Consider the following 19,649-nt stretch of genomic DNA (forward strand, 5'->3'; position numbering starts at 1 on the left):
TTTCCCCATGGACTGACATTGCATCCGAACCAGCTGAGCGCATTAGCCCATCTTCCTAGGGCATATCAACAGTTTCATCCATCAACTGTTCTCCATCTTACCTCATCACAGCACCACGATCAAGCTCCTTTTCCAAAGTTAGGTCAGCCAATATTCCATCTCCAGACCTTGTTCCGTCCAATGCCGAACTGTGTTGAAGAAACCGTAAACTTCCCCTGTTGTCATCTCTACCCCGAGGATGAATGGTATCTAATGGAAGATTGGCATCTTTCTCTAAAGATGTGACATACATAGACTCGTGTTTGCAAAAAAATGCATGAGGTTGGCTGATACCCCAAAGTTCAAGATGTCTTCTACCAATGGCCCACCACTGGGGAAGAAAAAAATACAATAGCAATATCAAAAAGGTTGCTGAAAATGGAATGCATCTCATTGGATAAGTAATAACAATACCTATACAACGCCAAAGTACATTTTATAGAAAAAGATAAGAACTTTATCCAAAGTATATGAATGGAATGGAGACCTCACTGGCCGAAGTTGTGGCTGGCACTAGAACCTCAGGGGGGCATGGTCACCGTCAGATGCCGAAGGCAGCCTCTCTGGCCGGAGTGCTGGTACCAGCCGCCTTGGAAGGCGATATCGGCTCATCCTCTGTGATTCCCTACGACCATCCACGTGTCACGGCAAGCTCCTCCCGTCGGTTAGGGTCACACACCGTCACCAACAACAGGGATTTGATATGTGGCCGTGGGTGGTAGTGGAGGCCAACCTTGGAAATGGGGTGGAAGAGGTGGCCTGCAATCCAACCCGCTGGTACTGGAAACCCCATAGTTGGCAGGCTGCTTGGGCCGCCTTGCACTACATCAGCCTGAAGGCCAGGTTCAGCTTTAGAGTAGCACAAACCGCTATTTCCCCATGGCCGGCCACGTAGAGTTTGTCGGTGCTAGAGAGGAAGCAATACATGATGTCCATCACACGTATGTCGATCTGAGGAGCACACCATACTAGCCTGAAGGAATCTTGTCATCGTGGGATGGAAACAGGTTACAAGGCACTTGCTTTTTCTCGCCGAACAGGTGATATTTCTAACATCTCCATAGAGGGGGCACCCAAGCTGTTAGCCAAAACAAGTAAATAGATAAGAAAAGATAATTATTAATTGACTAGATAACAAGTAAATACATAAGAAAGGATTTCCTTATTCCCCAGGACGGTAACAAATAGTTGCACCAAGAAGAATTAGGAGCATTCAGACTAGGAATCTTCAGCAAAGGATAAGAGTGCGGAGGCCCGTATCACTTCTCCTGCTACATGCACCCAATCCTCCATGGCCACATCCAGGAAGCATCAGGTCAGCTAGATAGTACCCTAAAACATCTACTAGATGCCATTTGTACAACACAAAAGATTCGGCCAATTTATCTTGCTTGATTTTGATTAAGCAAATAAAACAGACCGAGGCAAAATTTAATAAATAAGAATGCCACCTTCTTGGAAATCCCTCGAGACATAACTTGAGAGAAAATAGGCAATAGGCTGAGTACACACATTACATGAGAAGATTTGCCACTACCATAAGCAAAGTAACATATAGAGAAACTGTTCTCACATGTGCCGCAACTATAGCAAGGGGAAGATATCTGGTTATTGCTTATGCTCAACACCACAAGAGAAATCATTAATAAGGTCTTCTATTAGCACTTCCAGGTTGTTATGAACCAATATGAGCTTCTGAAGCTCCACTTCCTAAAATCAAGCAATGCTTAGTAAAATTGGAAGTACAAAGGAAACCTAGCCCCATGCATCAAGTAGGAAGACCAAATGCCAAATAAATACAATAAAGGAACCACCTAACAACTAGCACATCATATTAACAATCTGTCAAAAGATCATCAAGTCCCTGATCGTTGGCTCGACGGCTGGAGCACAAAATAGCCAAAATCTTATGAGGTTGAGGAATAATAAAAAGCAAGCACAACAGGGTCTGTAACAAGTGGAATGTTATTGTTACTTTTAGGCGACAACCCTGGATCAAATTGATCTACCATTTGTCAGTATTACTTTCTAAGGTTCCTAGCACCAAGGCCGAGAGCCGGTAGAAAGAGACCCACGGAGACTGTTGGTTTTTGTTTTACATAGAAGAAACAACCATGAGCAGCCAGGTGAGTCCGGGGACTCGAACCCTGGTGGGTTGGGCGTGCACACGCTGCCACTACTAACTGGTTGACGACCAGTTCTCGCTTATGCGCATCTTGTTGAACACATCTTGAAGAACCTTGTGCTTCTCAATCATACCATTCTCTGACTTGGCATAGCAATTCACCTCCAATAACTTGCAAAATTGAGTAATTACTAATATTTTGCGAAGGACCTAATCCAAGAACCAAGAAACAGAGCAGGACAAGGACCAGGCCAGAACCAAGAACCCGAGGATTGTCGAGGCAGTCTCACCCGAACTTGGCAGCAGCTTGGGGAAGGGGAAGCTGAACAGAGCAGCACGACCCAGAGAAGGAGCTGGAAGGCGAGCTAGGAGGCTGAGAGGGACGATGAGCTGCAGAGCGAGTGGGGCGATGAACTGAAGTATAGAACTGTGAAATGACAGTTGGTTGACTGCACCATATGAACTCAACATCAATCAATCAAAACAACTATGCACAAGCAAGTAAATGGGATAAAATATGCTTTCCGCTTTCCAAATTAGCTCCATTCAATTATCATCTAACATGTTGTTCTCAAGAATCAGATGCCTAAATTTATTCCGATGAACCAGAAAAAGTGAATGAGAAATGTCACAAAAAGAAGAAATGAGCGAGAAATCATTTATTTGGTTAGATCGTCGGGTCAATGGATCAGATTGAGTTGCATATTAACAACAAGAGATGAGAAAAATATTCTGTTACTGTATAATCAAAAGAGGTTGCCAGCTCTGATAATGGATTCAGGCTAACGAAATCTAAGCACTAAAAACATTACACAAGCAGTAAGGGGGGATAAATCAAGATCAGGACCAACAACAGGGTGGCATATGAACTGCTACCCACCTACTCTGACAAGCAAATCATATCAGAATGCTAAATGGACAACGAGCAAAAAAAAACAAGATGTGGCATGAATCTGCTGCCCACGTAAAAAAAAGTACTAACCACACTATGAAATGAATCATTTCTTTAAGACAAAGTACATATGTTGTCGATTTGACATTCAAAATGAATAGGAGGATTATATCTTCAAATAAAACTATACTAATAGTTGTTTTCCTGATTACACAAACAATACAACTATACACAACCAGGTAAGGAAAAATAGCACAGTGAAGATTATGCAGCCAAATTCCTCAATTTACCACATGGTGTAATAGAATGGATTACATCAGACTCATCGGCATTTGTATTCATCATCACAGAGAAGATATAACAACAATATCAAGTTGTCAACTACTTAGCAAATGCAACAAGTGAAGAAAATCCAACCTTATGTAACACAAACAAGCAAAACTTTTAGCTAAAACAGCATAAGAGAAAAGAAAAAAGTGTATATAAATAGGCATTCTCTCAAAAAAATGCATAGTGTCCACATGGTGTAATACAATGGACTAGATCGGACTCGCGAAGCCGCCATCTGGGTTCATCGTCGCAGATTACAACTACATATCAATTAATCAGTTATTTACTGAAAACAAGATGCTAAGACTACCACAAAAACTAATTGGTATTCTCTCCGTCAAATGCTTCAATTGTCTATACGGTTAAATAGAATGGAAATCGGACTCATCATCTGTGTTATATCATAGAGAACCAAAAAAATCAACTATTCGAGTTACACGAGCGGTCAAGCAAATCAACTCCATCAAACACACAACACTATATCTGTGTAGCATAAGCAATAGCATCACATGGCACAACAGTCGAGGATGTAAGTGGCAGCGGCATCTAATGGGACCACATACGCCGCCCGCGAAAAATCAATCAAACGGACTATACGAACGTCAGCCAAAGTTACGTGGCGTATACGGCGGAGCGACCAACACCTGCGGCGCCAGCGGCTGCCCGCACACAATACGCAGCCTGCACTCGGCAGCTGCCGCAGTTTACTCCTTCAAACGCAAATAGCTCAGCAAGAGAACGCCAGACTGAATTTTTCTATTGGCTGCTTGCTTCTCGCTTAACAGCCGCAGCGAGACATCAGCCTTGATTGGCCTCTTGCGTGCGTGCTTCTCGCCGTGGTAGGAGCAACTCTAGCAGATCCTATAAAACAGGTCAAACTCGTAATTTTTTCGGTAGCTTTATAATTTGCTTTGGTTTAAGCCACTGATCAAATATCATATACACGGCCTGGCCTGTAAACATTTAACGGGGTCTGTAAAATCATCGAATTTACGGATTGAAACGGCGAGTACGGGTTGAAACCCTACTTCCCCTCCGCCGCAGCCGCGCCCACACTCCGGCGACAAATTCCGCTGCATCTGCCACACCACCGCACCCACCCCGGCCCCTAGATGCCACGTAGCGGGAGTTCCGGCATGGGGGTCGCCGTATTGGGGGCAGAACCGCCCTATCGCGTCGTGAGCTGCCAGTCTTCAGAAGAACGAAATGGGTGCGCTCCAAGGCCATGCGGAAGCGCAGCGCACGATGTTAGACTAAATGGGGCTATGTGCTGCCAGGGGGCGTCGCGAGCTGCCAGTCTTTAGCAGAGCGAAATGGGTGCGCTCCTAGGCCACGCAGAAGCGTAGCGCACGATGCTAGACCAAATGGGCCCTCGTGCCGCCATGGGAGCTCACCCCGTACGCCATTTCTGGCGAGAGATCGTCCTCATCCGGTCGCCGCCGCCGCTCTCCCTTACCATCGAAGGACAAGGCGACCTCGGATGAGGAGGTGGAGCCCGCGTAGCGGTTCCAGGGCGATGACTACGTCAGTAGCAACGAGGAGGAGGCGGCCGCAATCGAGGCGGCCAACATCATCAGTGAGGCGGGGTCCGCCATCGTCCGTCAGGTACGCGCCTTCTAGGCTGCCCAGAAGGAGGCCACCGTCCGCTGCGTCAAGATCGAGCACCTCATCCTCGGCGACAGCTAGAGCTCGCCGTCCGTCGCCATCGCGCCTACAGCCCCGGTGAGGTATCGCGGGGCCGATTTTTGGTAAAAATAGGTCAGCGGTCACGTACAATTAGGATTTTATCGGGCTGCTTTTGTAAAATCTATGATGTATATAGTTGAATTGCACGGACGAACTCAAACTCCCGATGAACTCGCAGTTTAATTCTCCCGCGAAATTTGATTTCAAATTTATCTTTTCGTTTTTACAGGATCTAATCTGTGCAAGCTGGAAACACGAACCAAACTGAGTTTCCGATGTCTTGCCTTGTACTCGTGATTTTACAATCGAGATTTAAAGGATCTGAGTTGCTCTAACACACAACATACATGCTTGCCCGTAACGCAGCGGCCGGCTCCGATCGAACGAGAGACGACTGCAGATTTTGATTTAATGATTCGTACTACTACTACCCGCAAAAACAAAAAAGATTTGATGATACGTGCGGTGCGGGCAGCTCTAGATAGGAAACAAAGGTTGCGCGTCTGCTTTTGCCTTGGCGCAACAAAAATCATATTAGTGCTTCGCCTTGCGGCTTTCGCGGCCCCAATGAGTCGCAGGAAATCAAGAAACTAAATAAATTGCTGCCACAAAATCCGCAAAATTAGCATATGGCTGAAGCGGCATATGCCAATTGTCCAGCGGACGGACCATTTACATCCTGAACAACAGTGCTCTCTCAGATAAATGCTTCATGTTGTCCCAACTGTTTAGTGGAATGGATTGTATCAAACATCTAATCTGTATAATTAATAAAAGGACCACTAGTCCTAGGAGCACACTACATCTACATCTACATCAAGGTTCTCAGCAGCTCAACCCAATTACCATCTACATAGGCGTATGCTTTAGCCTGCAATATGTATAATACCACTCACAGATGCATGGGAAATAATTAGGCACAAGATCAGCAAGAAGCAGACCTGACTTTCATGTTGATGTGTTTGATCCTGGCATCGCCATTGCTGGCGGAGGAGAGTAATAGCAGGTCGGCCTCATTTCATGCCTCGTCCTTCTTCTGGATGATGGTAACTATTGCTCCGGGTTGACACCGGCACTAGCAGGGGCTCAAGGAGGCTGGCGCTGCAGACCGAGGTCCATGGTGGCGCTGCCAAGCTCCGTGTTGTCCTTCTTCGACATCCTGCGCCCAAATCACCCAAGAAAAATCAACAATCCACCAACACAAGAACCACTGCAGACTGGATCAGAGCTAGAACTTACTGCCGACCGGAAAGGCAGCGTCTTTTTCCCTCTTAGTGTGCCCTTGATGATATCAAGGAATCCTTCCAGTCACCAAACAACGCTATGCCACTGCAGCTTCATTGTTGAAGCTGTGCCTGCAGCCGGAGCGACACCGAGGCAGATTCCCAGGTTTTGGTACGAACCAGACAGGCACCAGGAGGCGGGACCACGGATAGCTGCAATGTTAGTAAGCAAACCTTAGTGAAAACAGATACAAAAACGACTAGTTAGTATGGCAAAACAAAATAGAACCTTGCAAGCACTATAGCCGTCCAAATTGTTTGCCGAGAATACATAAAATTTATAGCAAGAATAGATGGAGAGAGAGAGAGAGAGAGAGAGAGAGAGAGATCACTAGGCAACAACTGGCTGGGGAGGTGGCGTGCAGCAGCATGTGGGGACATCACCAACAGCAGTAACTTAGGGAGGTGTCCAGAGAAGACGCCATTAGCACTCTAGCCATGGCCGTCAGCTGCTAGGGTGCATTGCCATTGTCGTGTCGCTTGGAACAGGGCGGGGTACAGCGGACGGGGGTATATCTTCCTGCCATGTGAAGGAGAATATTCAAAACTAGTAAGATAATGGACTGCTGAGCAAAAAATGCAGTTTTTCTTGACCAATACTTTAGCAACCTACATATTTATCCATACAAGAAACTTTAGTATCTAAATTCAGTACATCAGCAGTTAAAATTCACACATAGAAGTATTAAAAAAACCATGTTCGGTTATGCCCACGATTGATTATCACACATGCTACAACAGCTAATACTTCATCGAGAAGCTACACGTACTAGTTGTGTTTCTTACTACCATCCAAGATCATTGATATAGTATTTGATAATCAAACAGTTCTGAACAATCATAGCAGAACTTTAAGGCGATGGTGTACATTATCATTTGAACATCTATCTATTGAACATGATTTCAGGTAACTAACTTGAGCTATCCGTCAAATAGCAACTTAAGTAAAAGGAAAACATGCAGGTAACTAATCGGAGTTTTACCACTTGTAAACATTCATCTACAAAGGTAAAAGAAAACATTTGGCTGATTTACTGCATAAAGAACATTACATTTTCAAGATCAAATAAGTATTTCGTTTCACAATTTATTAGAGTTTTATGTTGTGCCCATAAGGAGTGCAATGAAGGAGTAATCTACACAATCACAATTCCATTAATGTAACACTAACAGTTGCAAGCATCTCCAGAAAACTCTAAAGAAAGAGGGATTAACACCCAATGTCCAGAAAAAAAGAGCGAAGGATAGAAGGGGAGATGCAACCTCACAGTTGGGGCTCGCCAGCTGCCAGGCTCGGGGTTTGCGTCGATGGTAAGACCTCGTGGCGGCATGAGGGTTCCGGCGAGCAGCCAAGTGCAGATGCGTCTAAGTAAGGGGCCACGGGGTAGCAAAGTGCAGACGACAGAGTGGGACATCATTAGCACCTCTTGTTGAACAGATGCCACCAAAGCTCTTCCTTGCTGGTGTTGGGAAATCAGATGTCATTTCAGTAAGTAGAAATACAGGATAACATTGAATGGCCGCAATCAATTCACACAACCAAAAATTGACTTGAAAAATATTAGCTAGGTATGTCAATATAGACCCTGCAACAACAGTAGAGAGAAACATGTTTAACTGATAAAGCCATATATTGGACTGCTTTGCTCCTAGAACTATAGTCATTCATCACAATTAATGCCTGTTGGTTCATAACACGAGCAAAAGATACTCAGTTTGTCCCAATTGAAAAGTTAAAAAACAGTCTAAGTGTTTGAGAGAACAATTTCTCAAATAGTAAATGATTTCTTCTGTACCAATAAGAACTCAATTAGCGCCAAAAGATGGGAACGCTCAAATGTTTCAGGAGGAAATGCATATCCTTTGAGGCCAATTGCAAGAGCTTTATCATACCAGCGGTACACTAGAGTGCGAGAAATAAATATTCTGGTCACCTATACAATTGAAGTGGTGTACCAAATTATTATGGTACAAAGTAAATCAGTGTATTATTAGAACGCCACAGCAGTAGGAGCGAGTAATATTTGTTATTTAGAACAAGTGAAAAGAACAAGAGAGCGATATTATTTAAACACCATGTGCAGTATATTAGAGACCACATCAAGGTATATAACCAGAAACCACAAAGTGCAAAAGTTATGCGCAATCGGCTAACTGTGACTCACTAACCAGCATATCCCAAGTTGAACCAATAGATGCAGCACTAGCCACAGGAGTGCTCTCACCCTCTTATGCAAGATACTTGACCTGAATGTGTAAATTTATAATTAAAACATGTCTTAGAATATTATATATATAAAATAATAGTATATAACAAGAAGCTTGCACTAACAGTGAATAGTGGAGCCCTCGGATACCTTTGATAAGGTGATTTACAACTTCGCGAATATCTTTTGTCCATCCAGCATTTTTAAAGCAATCGAACTGCAAGAGAAAAACACCAAGTGTTAGGTAAAGTTTGCGAGCAGAACATTTCCAGCCTCCAAATGTCAGTAAAGTTCCCTTAGGTGCGAAGATACAGGTCATGAATGGACTACATTAGCACGAGATTAAAACTTGGCACTTGAATGCCAAAGAGACATGGAACTCCTTATTTTTTGGCAAGACGCCAAGCATTCCCACATTCTAAAGGTAGAACTAGGTAAATATTAGAACCACGATGACAGTCTAATCAAAAGATGGCATTTTTTCGGCATCAGGACCCTAGCTATGCAAACAATAACTCTAGAACCACATGGGCACGACTCGAAGGAGTGTTAGAGCTCACCTGAGACGGGGATGGCGATCTCGCTGCGCGCGGCAAGCGCCGACCAGCGGCGCATCCGAGGCCGGGGACGAGGTCAGGGGAAGCAGCAGTAGCTCTTTGTCCTTGTATGCAAGAACGGACATGAGCATGAGCAAGATGATAATAAAATCCGGGGTTTGGACGAGGAGGGGAGATGGGATCAAGAGCTTACAATTTGAGGCGGCTGAGCTGGGTCCTCTTTCTTCCTCTGCCGCTGCTTGCTCCGTCTCCCACGGCTAGTGCATCAAGGCAGGGAGGGAGGCGGAGATGGGGGCGAACTAAGAGGGCAACCAGGCCCAGCCTTTCGTTGCTCCGGACGGCGGTGTCGGTGAGGGCGAACGCCTCTAGGGCATGGAGGATGCCCGCTGCGAGGTTTTTGGTGGGTGGGGTGGCCGGCGGGGGAGCAACACTGAGCGACGGCTGGGGAAGAAAGGGGATTGAGAAGGAAGAGGAGACGACGAGATAGACAGAGGGATGGCGCTGTGGTGCGTTAATTTGGCTATATGCATTAATTCTCCCAAAAAAAGCCTCTCGTTTCTCCCAAGTACAGCAGTATTAATTTTCTCGCTGTTAATTAGGAAGCAGAGTGCCCGAGAGGAATTACTACTGACCAGTAACCTTCCACAATATCATGCGCGTGCACTCCCCTTCTGACTTTTCATGCCCGTGCACTGATGGAGATGCTCCCGTGTAATTTATTGTTAGAGAAAAATAGAGAGGTGGCGCCAGATTCTAAAAGTGTTAATGAAAAGGAGAGGGGATTAGATAGGGTCTACTAGTGCTATACCTCTCTCCATAAAAAAATGTCGTTCTACCATCACCAATTATGTAGTAGTAGTATTAAGCATAACGATGCACTCAAGTTTACCTGAATTTGAATGTATGTAGACACTTTTTTTTTGTATAGATACATCCAAATTCGGACAAACTTCGACATCATTTTGCGGACACAAAGGAATAGTAGATTTTCTAGGGTTTTCCTTTTTGTTGTTGCTTGCCGCTATGCCTGGAGGCGGCTCGACGATTTCTTGCCCGAGATCCTCAGCCGGCGGCACCCTTTCTTCCTGGATACGGAGCTCCGGCCGAAGTAGCCGAAGGCGTTGATGAGTCATGTTGATATATCCTCTTCAAACGAAGGGGCTTCTTCCCTTGGTGCTGCTTTGCTACTTCTTCTCCTACTGGCCGACAATGGTGGTGAGGGGAAGGGGAGGAGAAGCGAGGGTGCTGGAGGATCTGCAAGGCAGTGGGGGATCTGCCCCTATTCCGACGTATCGGTACGGCGTTGGGGCTTCCGAGGAGGAAGACGCGAGAGTTTCCTCCTTCGCTGAGCTTCTTTTTTAATAAGTGCCTCATCTCTCTTCGTGGTGGATGTGCTTCGCCGTCTCTTCTCATGGCCGGTCTAGGTGGCGAGGGGGACAAGGGGTTATCGGTGTTGCTGCCGCTATGTGCAAGCGATGTTGGATCTTCGGAGTCTGCGACCATGGCAGTAGCTTCCAACCAACGGTCTTCTGCCGCTACTATCTTAGGCCATTAGAATGGCATTGCTGCGCTCGGCCAACTCAGTTGCTTGAGCTTCTTCCTAACTACTTCAATGGAGGATCTTCTTCTGTCCCGACGCGGTGGAGTACGAAACTATTCCCGAAGCCCCAGGTGTTTTTGTCCCCGGCAGCGACGTAAATGGTTACATCTGGAGATTAGGCATTGTCGGCGCTCAAGGACTCTGATTGCGTTCAACGCATATGTTTTTGGGTGCAATCTGCAAAAACCAAGGGCTTGTGTGTACATTATGGAGTCGCTTAGGTTCTTTCTATAAAATTATACTCTTTCCTTCAGGACTTTTACCGCTGAAAAAATAAAAAGGAGAGGTGTTGGGTCGGTGGGATGTGGACGGCTCATATCAAATTGTGTGGGGAACTCCAAACTTGCCATCTTCCGAGGATGACTCTACCAGATCAATGATTTCCCAAAAATACTTCATGTGCCTTGTATGAGGCACGATTAGTTTGATCGAGAATAGCTAGTTGACTGATATGTTGTATTCCCTCTCGACACTTATTATGGATCAGATGGAGTAGTAGTTATATAGTTATATACGACTATAAATCCCGCACAAGACACAAATTGTCCACTATCAGGGACGACGAGCAAACCATCACCATTTTGGCACAGGTCTCGTCGATCTGAAGAGCTCTTCACCTCATACTCGCCTCGGAGGTGAACTTGATTCCGTCGATCTGGCTCGGGATTCAGCTGGATGCACTCTACAAGTAACAAGGTAGGTAGATGACCTAAGTTAGTTAGCTATGCATGTAAGGTCTCGTAGGAAACAAAAAAGGAACTGCAATGTACAAGTTGCACAAGTGTGGTACCAATACACTACGGGCTCATTTTTTGCTTCATGTGCATGGATTTTCAGGCAAGAACGCGGTATATATATTATAGATATGATGCAATGTTGACACGAAAATACAACTCTATATATTGTGATGGTGGACACGCGACCCATGGATTTTGTGGCAAAGTGCACATCTACAAGTTTATACAGGCTCACTCAATTCCTTGCCACACACCAAAGCTAGCCAGCTTACATACATGCATCGACCCAACTTTTGCCCATTCGTTTGCTTTGAAACATAGACACCAGCTATAATGACGATTTAAACCAAAATTTTGAGTCCATCAACCTTTTTTTCAGAGCCGGCGGCCAACAACTTTCCATTTCGTTGATGTCTCCCCCGATGTGCATGATGAAAACGAGGCGTAATGACACCATGACCTTAACCTGGCAAGTCTCACTGTGGCAAGTTCTCTGCCATTTGATGAATAACGAGTGATGGGGCTGATTGTGGCTGACCACGTGGCATGGACCTTCTCGGCTGGCATTCCACTAGCATTCTTGACATGGATGGCGCCGGTACTAGATAATACTAGTGATGCGGGTGGCGCCGACACTTGAAAATATTATGTGTTGTACGTACGTACTCGTGGTGGTGTGGGTGGCGCTGGTGCTAGCTAATACTAGGTGTTTACCGACCTGGTTTTGTAGTTTCATCCTTAGCCATCGATGCCCTCGACTAGAAAACTTGTTGGGGCATTTGGCACGAGCATAAAGCATTTGTATCGTGTTTAGATATATCTCGTGACAATCTAATTAAAAATGTGAGTGTATTCCCTTATAATCACAAACAAACCAGACCAATCAGTTATTGGGCCGCGTGTTAGGGTTTAGTCCCTTTCCCTATCCACTCACGTCTCTTGATTACCCAGTCTCGAGATTCACTCGACGACCACTTAGTTACACCAGAGATACATTATTTTCTTTTTTGTTTCTTATTATATGTGTGAACCTTTATTATAAAAGAATTAATCTTTTTTCTGTTTACGAAAATGTACTTCCTATTATTCCATGTGCTTGACTAGCACGAACACGTGAATAGGGAAGTTACGAAGTCCCTATCATTTCTTCTCTCGTCGACACTCCTAGTCCATCTCCCACACCTCCTTGTATGATCCACCACGCCATCGGTGGTGTCGAGGAGGTTGTCCACAGTAGGATTCTTCACCATGGGCAACCATGTCCTCATCGGAGAACCGGAACCATGTGTGGGGCCGCCATGGAGACAATATCGGGCTTGCACTACACGATCGATAATCATGTCCATCACCGCTTGCACCCCCTCCCATCGGGCTTGGTGTAGCCGTCTTGGGGAAGTCCATCGGTGCCGACCTTGCCGTGGCTGTAGGTAGCACATGTCACCGCTTGTTGTTGAAGATGGGTTGGATTGGTGGATACACACGGCAGAGTATACACATCAAGCGGTATCACGAAAAACAGCACGTGTGTAGCTGATACTACGTGCAGAGCTAGCGCTATGAGGTGAGTTTTTCTCTTTGAGTTAGCGCAACGAGCTAGGTACGGCTGAATGCAACGTACTAGGTGCATCACATAGCAAAGCATGAATGAAAACTTGCTTAAACGAGCGGGAAACGCACACGCGGAAGAAAATGAAAAGAAAAGGAGAATCGCGAACTTGGGGGCGGCCCATGGCCTCTATATTAGGAAAAGTTCTTGCCGAAGGCCTCTGTTATCTGCTCGACCAGCTCGCGGCCGTCCGATCCAGATCGACGGTTGTTTATTCGAGCCAGAACAAAACCAGCGGTACCGAAACCCTACTCACCAGTTTTTTCTTTCCCCTCACTCCCACCGACGAGATTCTGCGGCGCCGAGAGACGACGGCCGGAACCATGGCGGCACGGCCTGCTTGCTCGCCGGCGCGTGCGTGCGGCGATGCGCGGCGCTCCGTCGAGCTAGCCGGACCGCGTCGCGCGCGTGGCCGAGGCAGCGCGGTGCGTCTGCTGGACGCCGGCGAGGTCCCGCCGGCCATCAGACGCGACGGTGGAGCTCCGGCACCTTCTCCCCCTTCGATTCCCTCGGCGTGCCAGCTTCTTCGCCACGCGTAGTCCGGGATCGCCATCCACTACAGGACTCCCTCATCCGCCGCGGCAGGACGGCGCAGCGGCTCGGCTCCGTCCTGGCCGTCTCCTCCGACATTTTCGCCGGGAACAAGGCCACGCCGGCTGGTGAGACACCTTCCGTCTTCTTTCTCTCGTCGTTCTTGTCCTGAGGATGAAAAAAATGCAATCTTGCCCTGCTTTCTGTAGTATCTAGTCGTAGATGCAATTTGTAGGTCCATGAGGGTACTCGGTTTCATGGCTGCAGTTTGTAGAGCACAACGGTTGCTTCAAAATATTTTATATTTATAGGTTCATCGCTGCAGTTTGTAGAAATTTGAGCACATACGGGTCTTTGAGAGGAGAGGATGGACGCACCATAATATTCTCTGTTTAGCTGCGTAGGAGATTTGGATAAGACATGCCCATAAGATTTAATTGTGCGTACTTTGCTTATGTTGAGGTTTTCCTCGTTGATTAGCATCATCCAATGATGAATAGCTGTTTGAGTAGGAGATTTCTGTACAAGGATGATGCCTTGCTAGCAACTAAAATGTACTTGTATTAATTTAGCAACTAAAAATGTACTCTTGTTTTCTGATAACACAATCCTCATGTAGTGAATAGCCCGCGTCTTAACCAAAATGGACTTGTTTAATTTATTATGATTTCTATGGTTGTGGCAGCATCCTGTTAATTTTTGTTTGTTAAATGTGTACTGAAACATGAGGTGGCTGGGTAGTTTAATCTCTTTACCGCGAACAACCAATCTATTATGGTTATTGTGTTGTAGTTGCACTGCACCGTCGAAGTACTTGTGTTTGTTGCTTTCCTGGGACTTGATAATCCTTTGTTCTTTTGCATTTGCACTTATGTGGCATTTTGCGGTTATGCAATTCCGTTCATGCAGATGCATGGCGTGGTCTGTTAGAAGTGGAGTGGGACTAGGCAGTTCAATTCAGTTGCTGGCCATTGCGGTTCGCCGGGTCGGTTCCGCCGGGTCGGTTCCTGCCGTGTCAGCGGCAAGCTGTGGAAGGAGGACCACCAGGAGGATGCCGTCGAGTTGGGCAAGGTTGCTCGCTGCTTGTGCACGACCTAGGTCTCCTCATGGCTCCTCTTATGCATCTTCAATGCTGCAAGAACGTGTCGTTACACTGCTCTCATTGTTGTTGCTCTGTACTGTATTCTACGAGCAGTATATGATATGAATCTGCATATGCCAAGTTGTTTCTGTCAAGGAGAAATAGTTGTGTGCATAGGTAGTAGATGTATAGCTAGTAGTATGTGCTAAATTGTTTTGATCTTTTGGTGTTTGTGATGCATATGCAGTAATGAAAATCTTGCTTATTTTTCAGGTTCAAAGCATAGAGGAGGAGGAGAAAAGTTTACCGATCCATCGCTAGGGCATATACAGTATATATGCTTTGTTGTATCCGAGCGAGAGAAAGGGGAAGAAAAAGGAGGCGTGATTTCCTGCGGGCGAGAGGAAAATGAAAAGAAAAAAGAAAAAAAGTCGTCTCAAAACGATGAGTCCGTGTTGTATTTAATTTGTGGTTATAATAAGCACGCGGACGAATCCATGTACGCGCGGGAAGAAAGAAAAAATTAAACGGACCCCGCGAGTTAACTGCATGACGCTGAATTGGAAAAATCCGGCGCATGGATGCGAATCAGGTGGAGGTTAACGAGGAGTCTGGTAGGAGGAAAGAGACGGGAGTAATAATAGGCATCCATCGGTCAAAGCAGTCAACGGAGGAAGCGGAAGCGAAGCGATCCAGAACGGACGACAGCTAGGCGCGCGGGGGAAGAAAAAGGGGTACGGTCCGCCCGCCCCGCCCCGCCACGCGACGCACAATGGAGCGCGCTCGCTCGCGCGTGCGCGGACTGGATCCTTCGTCGCAGGTACACGCTCTTGGTGTCGGTGCACGCTCCAGGGTAAGAAGCAACTAAAAAAAAGGAGAAATAGTACTAGCACCTTGGTCGGCCCAACAAGACAACTCATAGCCGAACAAAGCCCAATAGTGCAGACCGACCATCCAACGCTAGCTTTAATTACGTGGTTTTCTATCAGACTTTGATCATTCGATTTGGTTGGATTCCATCTGGTGCTCCCTTCCTTGCGCGCCTCGATCATACTCATCTGCCGCCGCCATGCGCGAGAAGCCGTGGTCTGATCTCCCGCCGGACCTGCTCTGCGAGATCGCCGGCCGCTTGCACGTCGCCACCGACTTCATCACCTTCCACGCCGTCTGCAGGCCATGGCGCAGCTCCCGTGGCCTGTTGTCCGGGCCGACCGCGGTGCCCCAGCTCCTCCCCTGGTTCCACGCCCTGACGGAGAAACACGGGCAGTCCTCCCCGTTCAAGTTCATCTGCATCTTCTCCAAGTCCACCTACCGTGTGCTGCCCCGGCAACGGAGGAACTGGGTGTGCAGCGTCGACGGCGCCACCGTCGGGTACCTTACCATCAAGCAGCTCCGCCCTACCCTGCACGACCCAATCACCGGGGCTGTCACCGACCCGCCTCGCTTCGCACTCGTCCTTGGGAGGAGGATCCTCGTGGCATCGTCTACCGCGACGGCTCCACCTTTCTCTACCACATCTCCCGTGATGCAATTCGCCGGTCGACGATCGGGTTCCGGCGGCCGCCCGCGTCCCGGCGACGCGAGTGGACGCTCGTCGAAACGACCTTTGAAACCAACGGCAGCCGGACCGAGTTCCGCGCCGCGTACCGTCGCGGCATGTTCTCGCTCAGCGCGGAGTCTAGCCTCTGGCATGTCATCACGCCAGGCCACAGCTTCGAGGTGTCGGTCCCAAGGCCATGTGTGGATCCGGACGAGCCCGACAGTCCGGAGAGGTCCAACTACATCCTAGAGTCCGGCGGCGAGCTGTTGTGGGCGTCAGTCCAGCTCCAGGACAGTAAGACCTTCTTGGTGTCGGTGCACGCGCTAGAGGAAGCGACGGTTCTCGAGGAGCTGCGGTGGGTGGAGAAACAAGGCCATTGCCCGGCCGATCGGATGCTTGTTTCTAGGGTCGCCAAATAGCTTTGCCGTTAACGCTTCGCTGCTGGGCGGCCAAGGCGGATGCGCCTACTTCGTCTACCACAACAGTGAGAACGACACGCCTGATGAGTCCGGCTTGTTCGGATACGGTTTCATCGACGGCAAGACCGAGCGCATCCGGCGGGCTGCCTCAAGAATGGGACGATCGAAGTGCACGTGGCTCGTCCCCCATCCCACCATTGCTCCAATTCGGGTAATTTGCACTCCGATCCTGAATACATCTCAAACTGATTACTACCTTTCTCTGATGAATTCAATGAATCATTTACTTTATGATCGCATCAAGCTAACAGAGCAATATAACAATGTTTTGACACCTTGATTCATGATAAGCATCTCAACTCACCAAGTGCTAACAAAGTTACATTGATTGTGCTTGGATCAGCAAATAATTAGGAGGAGGTCTGCAGACTCAAATACCAAAAAAACGCGGAAAGTCGGATCCAATTACTACTCCATCACGCATCTTCCACATTGAGAGACACTACGAGCATTGTTTCGAGTGTTAGTACATAATCTACCACTCAAAGTGAAGAAATCTGAGCTGCAACTCTACTTGAGCAAGCACGGAAAAGTGTCCAGCGCCGATATAATCTACCACAAGAACACGAAAACCTCCAAGGGCATCATCAAATTGGCGACTATGCATGCTCATGAAGAAGATGCTCTCGCTGCTCTCCGTGGGCTGGATTTTCGTAGATGCAGCCTCGAGGTTATCTTGGTACTCAACGAGAGGCAGCGACGGCTGCGGCGCAAAGCAGCATAGCTAGGTATAGCTTGATCTTCTATTCTTCTACTCCCTCTTGATTCATATTAATTGCCACTAGTAGGGATGTATCTAGAACTAAAGTATCTATATTAGTAGCAACTAATATGGATCGGAGGGAGTATTTTATGATTTCTATGGTTGTGGCACCATCGTGTTAATTTTTGTTTGTTAAATGTGTACTGAAACATGAGGTGGCTAGGTAGTTTAATCTCTTTATCGCGAACAACCAACCTTTAATGCTTATTGTGTTGTAGTTGCACTGCACCGTTGTAGTACTTGTGTTTGTTGCTTTCCTGGACTTGATAATCCTTTGTTCTTTTGAATTTGCACCTTATGTGGTACTATTTTGCAATTCCGTTCATGCGAGTTTCCAAGATGCATGGTGTCGTTTGTTAGAAGTGGAGTGGGACCAGGCAGTTGAACTCACTGCTGTCCTGCCATTGCAGCGGCAAGCTGTGGAAGGAGGACCACCTGGAGGATGCCGTCGAGTTCGGCAAAGGTTGCTCGCTGCTTGTGCACGACCTAGGTCTCCTCCTGGCTCCTCTTATGCATCTTGAATGGCTGCAAGAACGTGCCGTTAGACTGCTCTCACCGTTGGTGTCCTGCACTGTATTCTACTGCAGTATATGAATCTGCATGTATGGATGCCAAGGTGTTTCAGTCAACGAAAAATAGTTGTGTGCATAGGCAGTAGATGCGTCGGAGCAAGTACGTACGTGCTAAATTGGTTTGAGCTTTTGGTGTTTTGTGAGGGCATCTCCAGCGGCGCGACGCATTTTAATGTCCGCGAGCGTCCGTTTGCGTCGCGCTGCGGACGCTAAAATGACCGTTTTTGTCCGCGCGTCCGTTTGCTTCTGGGTCTGCTCCCGGCGGCGACGCATTTTTTTTCTTCTTTTTTCCCTTTTCTCAATTAAACATAGTTTCAAAATATTACATTACATTTTGAAACATGATTTTACACAAACTAACACATAGTTAGGAACATGGTTTACACAAATTAACACATAGTTTGAACCATGGTCGACACAAATATAAAAAATTTAAAAATAGAAGCCAGTTGTGTTGATTTCCGTATGTTCGCTGCCAAGAAAGAACATTCGAGGGCACACCCAATCACCCAAGCTCGGAAAATCCAGCGGGAGGAGATGGTGCCCTTGTTGGTTCTACCGATGAGGCGAACGGATAGAAACCTCGACTATCGGCTTCGTCCGGCTCGTAGCCGGATTCGGCTGCAAAGAAAGAACACTCGACGTTCTAACTATCGGTGTCGGAGCCGGAGTCGTCGGTGTGGTAGTGCTCGCGGCGGCCGTGTCGTCGAACACCTTGACGATCATCTCGCCGTCCCCTCGTAGAGGAAGGTGAGCCGGCAGCCGGGCTCGAGCGCGAGGTCGCGGGCGAACTTGTCCCACCCCGTGTGCGGGTACATCTTGCCCTGCCCGTCGAACGGGACCTCCACGGTCTAGCGGCAGAAGTTGCAGCTGGCCTCCCGTAGCTGCAAGTGCGCCGGCTCGGCGCCGTCGACGAACACGACGAACTTGTCCGGTAGCCGCTTGATGGCGAGTGGGTCGTCGTCGATGCGGAGGAGGAACTCGAAGCAGCGCTCCTCCTGCGAGGAGGAGGAGGGCGCAGGCGATGGCGAGCGTGGGGCCGTTGCTGCTCCACCACGGCGGCCCCTGCCCCGGCCACGGGGGCGCCCAGGGCCGCGGCCTCGACCGCCTCGCCGGCCACCAGGCCCGGCCATGGACTTCCTCGCGGGCTTGGCTGCGTCGCAGGAACACCTAGGCGGCGCTACGGTCGAGATTTGTGGCGGCTAGGGTTTCTTTGGAGGTGTGGATGAGGAAGAAGAACGCGCCCCCCCTTTATATAGGCCGGCGGCATGCGGTGGCCGCGGGACGCGTGGCGTCGCCATTAACCTGGTTGGCGGAGGTGGGCGGCCGCTCGTCAGCCGAGGCATCGTCGCCATTAACGTGGCGCAGAGTGCCGAAGCGACGCAGCTTTGCAGTCGCTAGCGCGTTTGAGAAGACGCATCGACGCAGGGTGGCTGCGCAGGCGGGCCAGCCGAAACGTCCGCCAGACACGAGCGGACGTTTCCGGACGTCCGCAGAGACGCATCCGAGGCGCATATTTGGGCCAGGTTTGCGTCTCCGCGGACGGGGTCACTTTGCGTCGCCCCGCTGGAACAGGCCCCAGACGCATTTCCGGTCACGGCGGATGAAAACGGTCGCTCAG

At 48.0% G+C, this 19,649-nt stretch overlaps 1 non-coding gene and 1 pseudogene across 1 annotated transcript; both read right to left on the reverse strand.

The window, feature by feature from the left end:
- Window positions 1-3,320: 3,320 nt before the first annotated feature.
- LOC124668914 lies at window positions 3,321-3,405 on the reverse strand. Its single transcript, XR_006991979.1, has one exon. It is a non-coding gene; the product is annotated as a small nucleolar RNA SNOR75 (small nucleolar RNA).
- Window positions 3,406-3,714: 309 nt separating this feature from the next.
- Window positions 3,715-3,796, reverse strand: LOC124668912 (annotated as a pseudogene).
- Between the last annotated feature and the right edge of the window lie 15,853 nt (window positions 3,797-19,649).

The sequence above is a fragment of the Lolium rigidum genome, chromosome 6 (genome assembly GCF_022539505.1).
Source record: "Lolium rigidum isolate FL_2022 chromosome 6, APGP_CSIRO_Lrig_0.1, whole genome shotgun sequence".
In the NCBI taxonomy this organism is placed as follows: Eukaryota; Viridiplantae; Streptophyta; class Magnoliopsida; order Poales; family Poaceae; genus Lolium; species Lolium rigidum.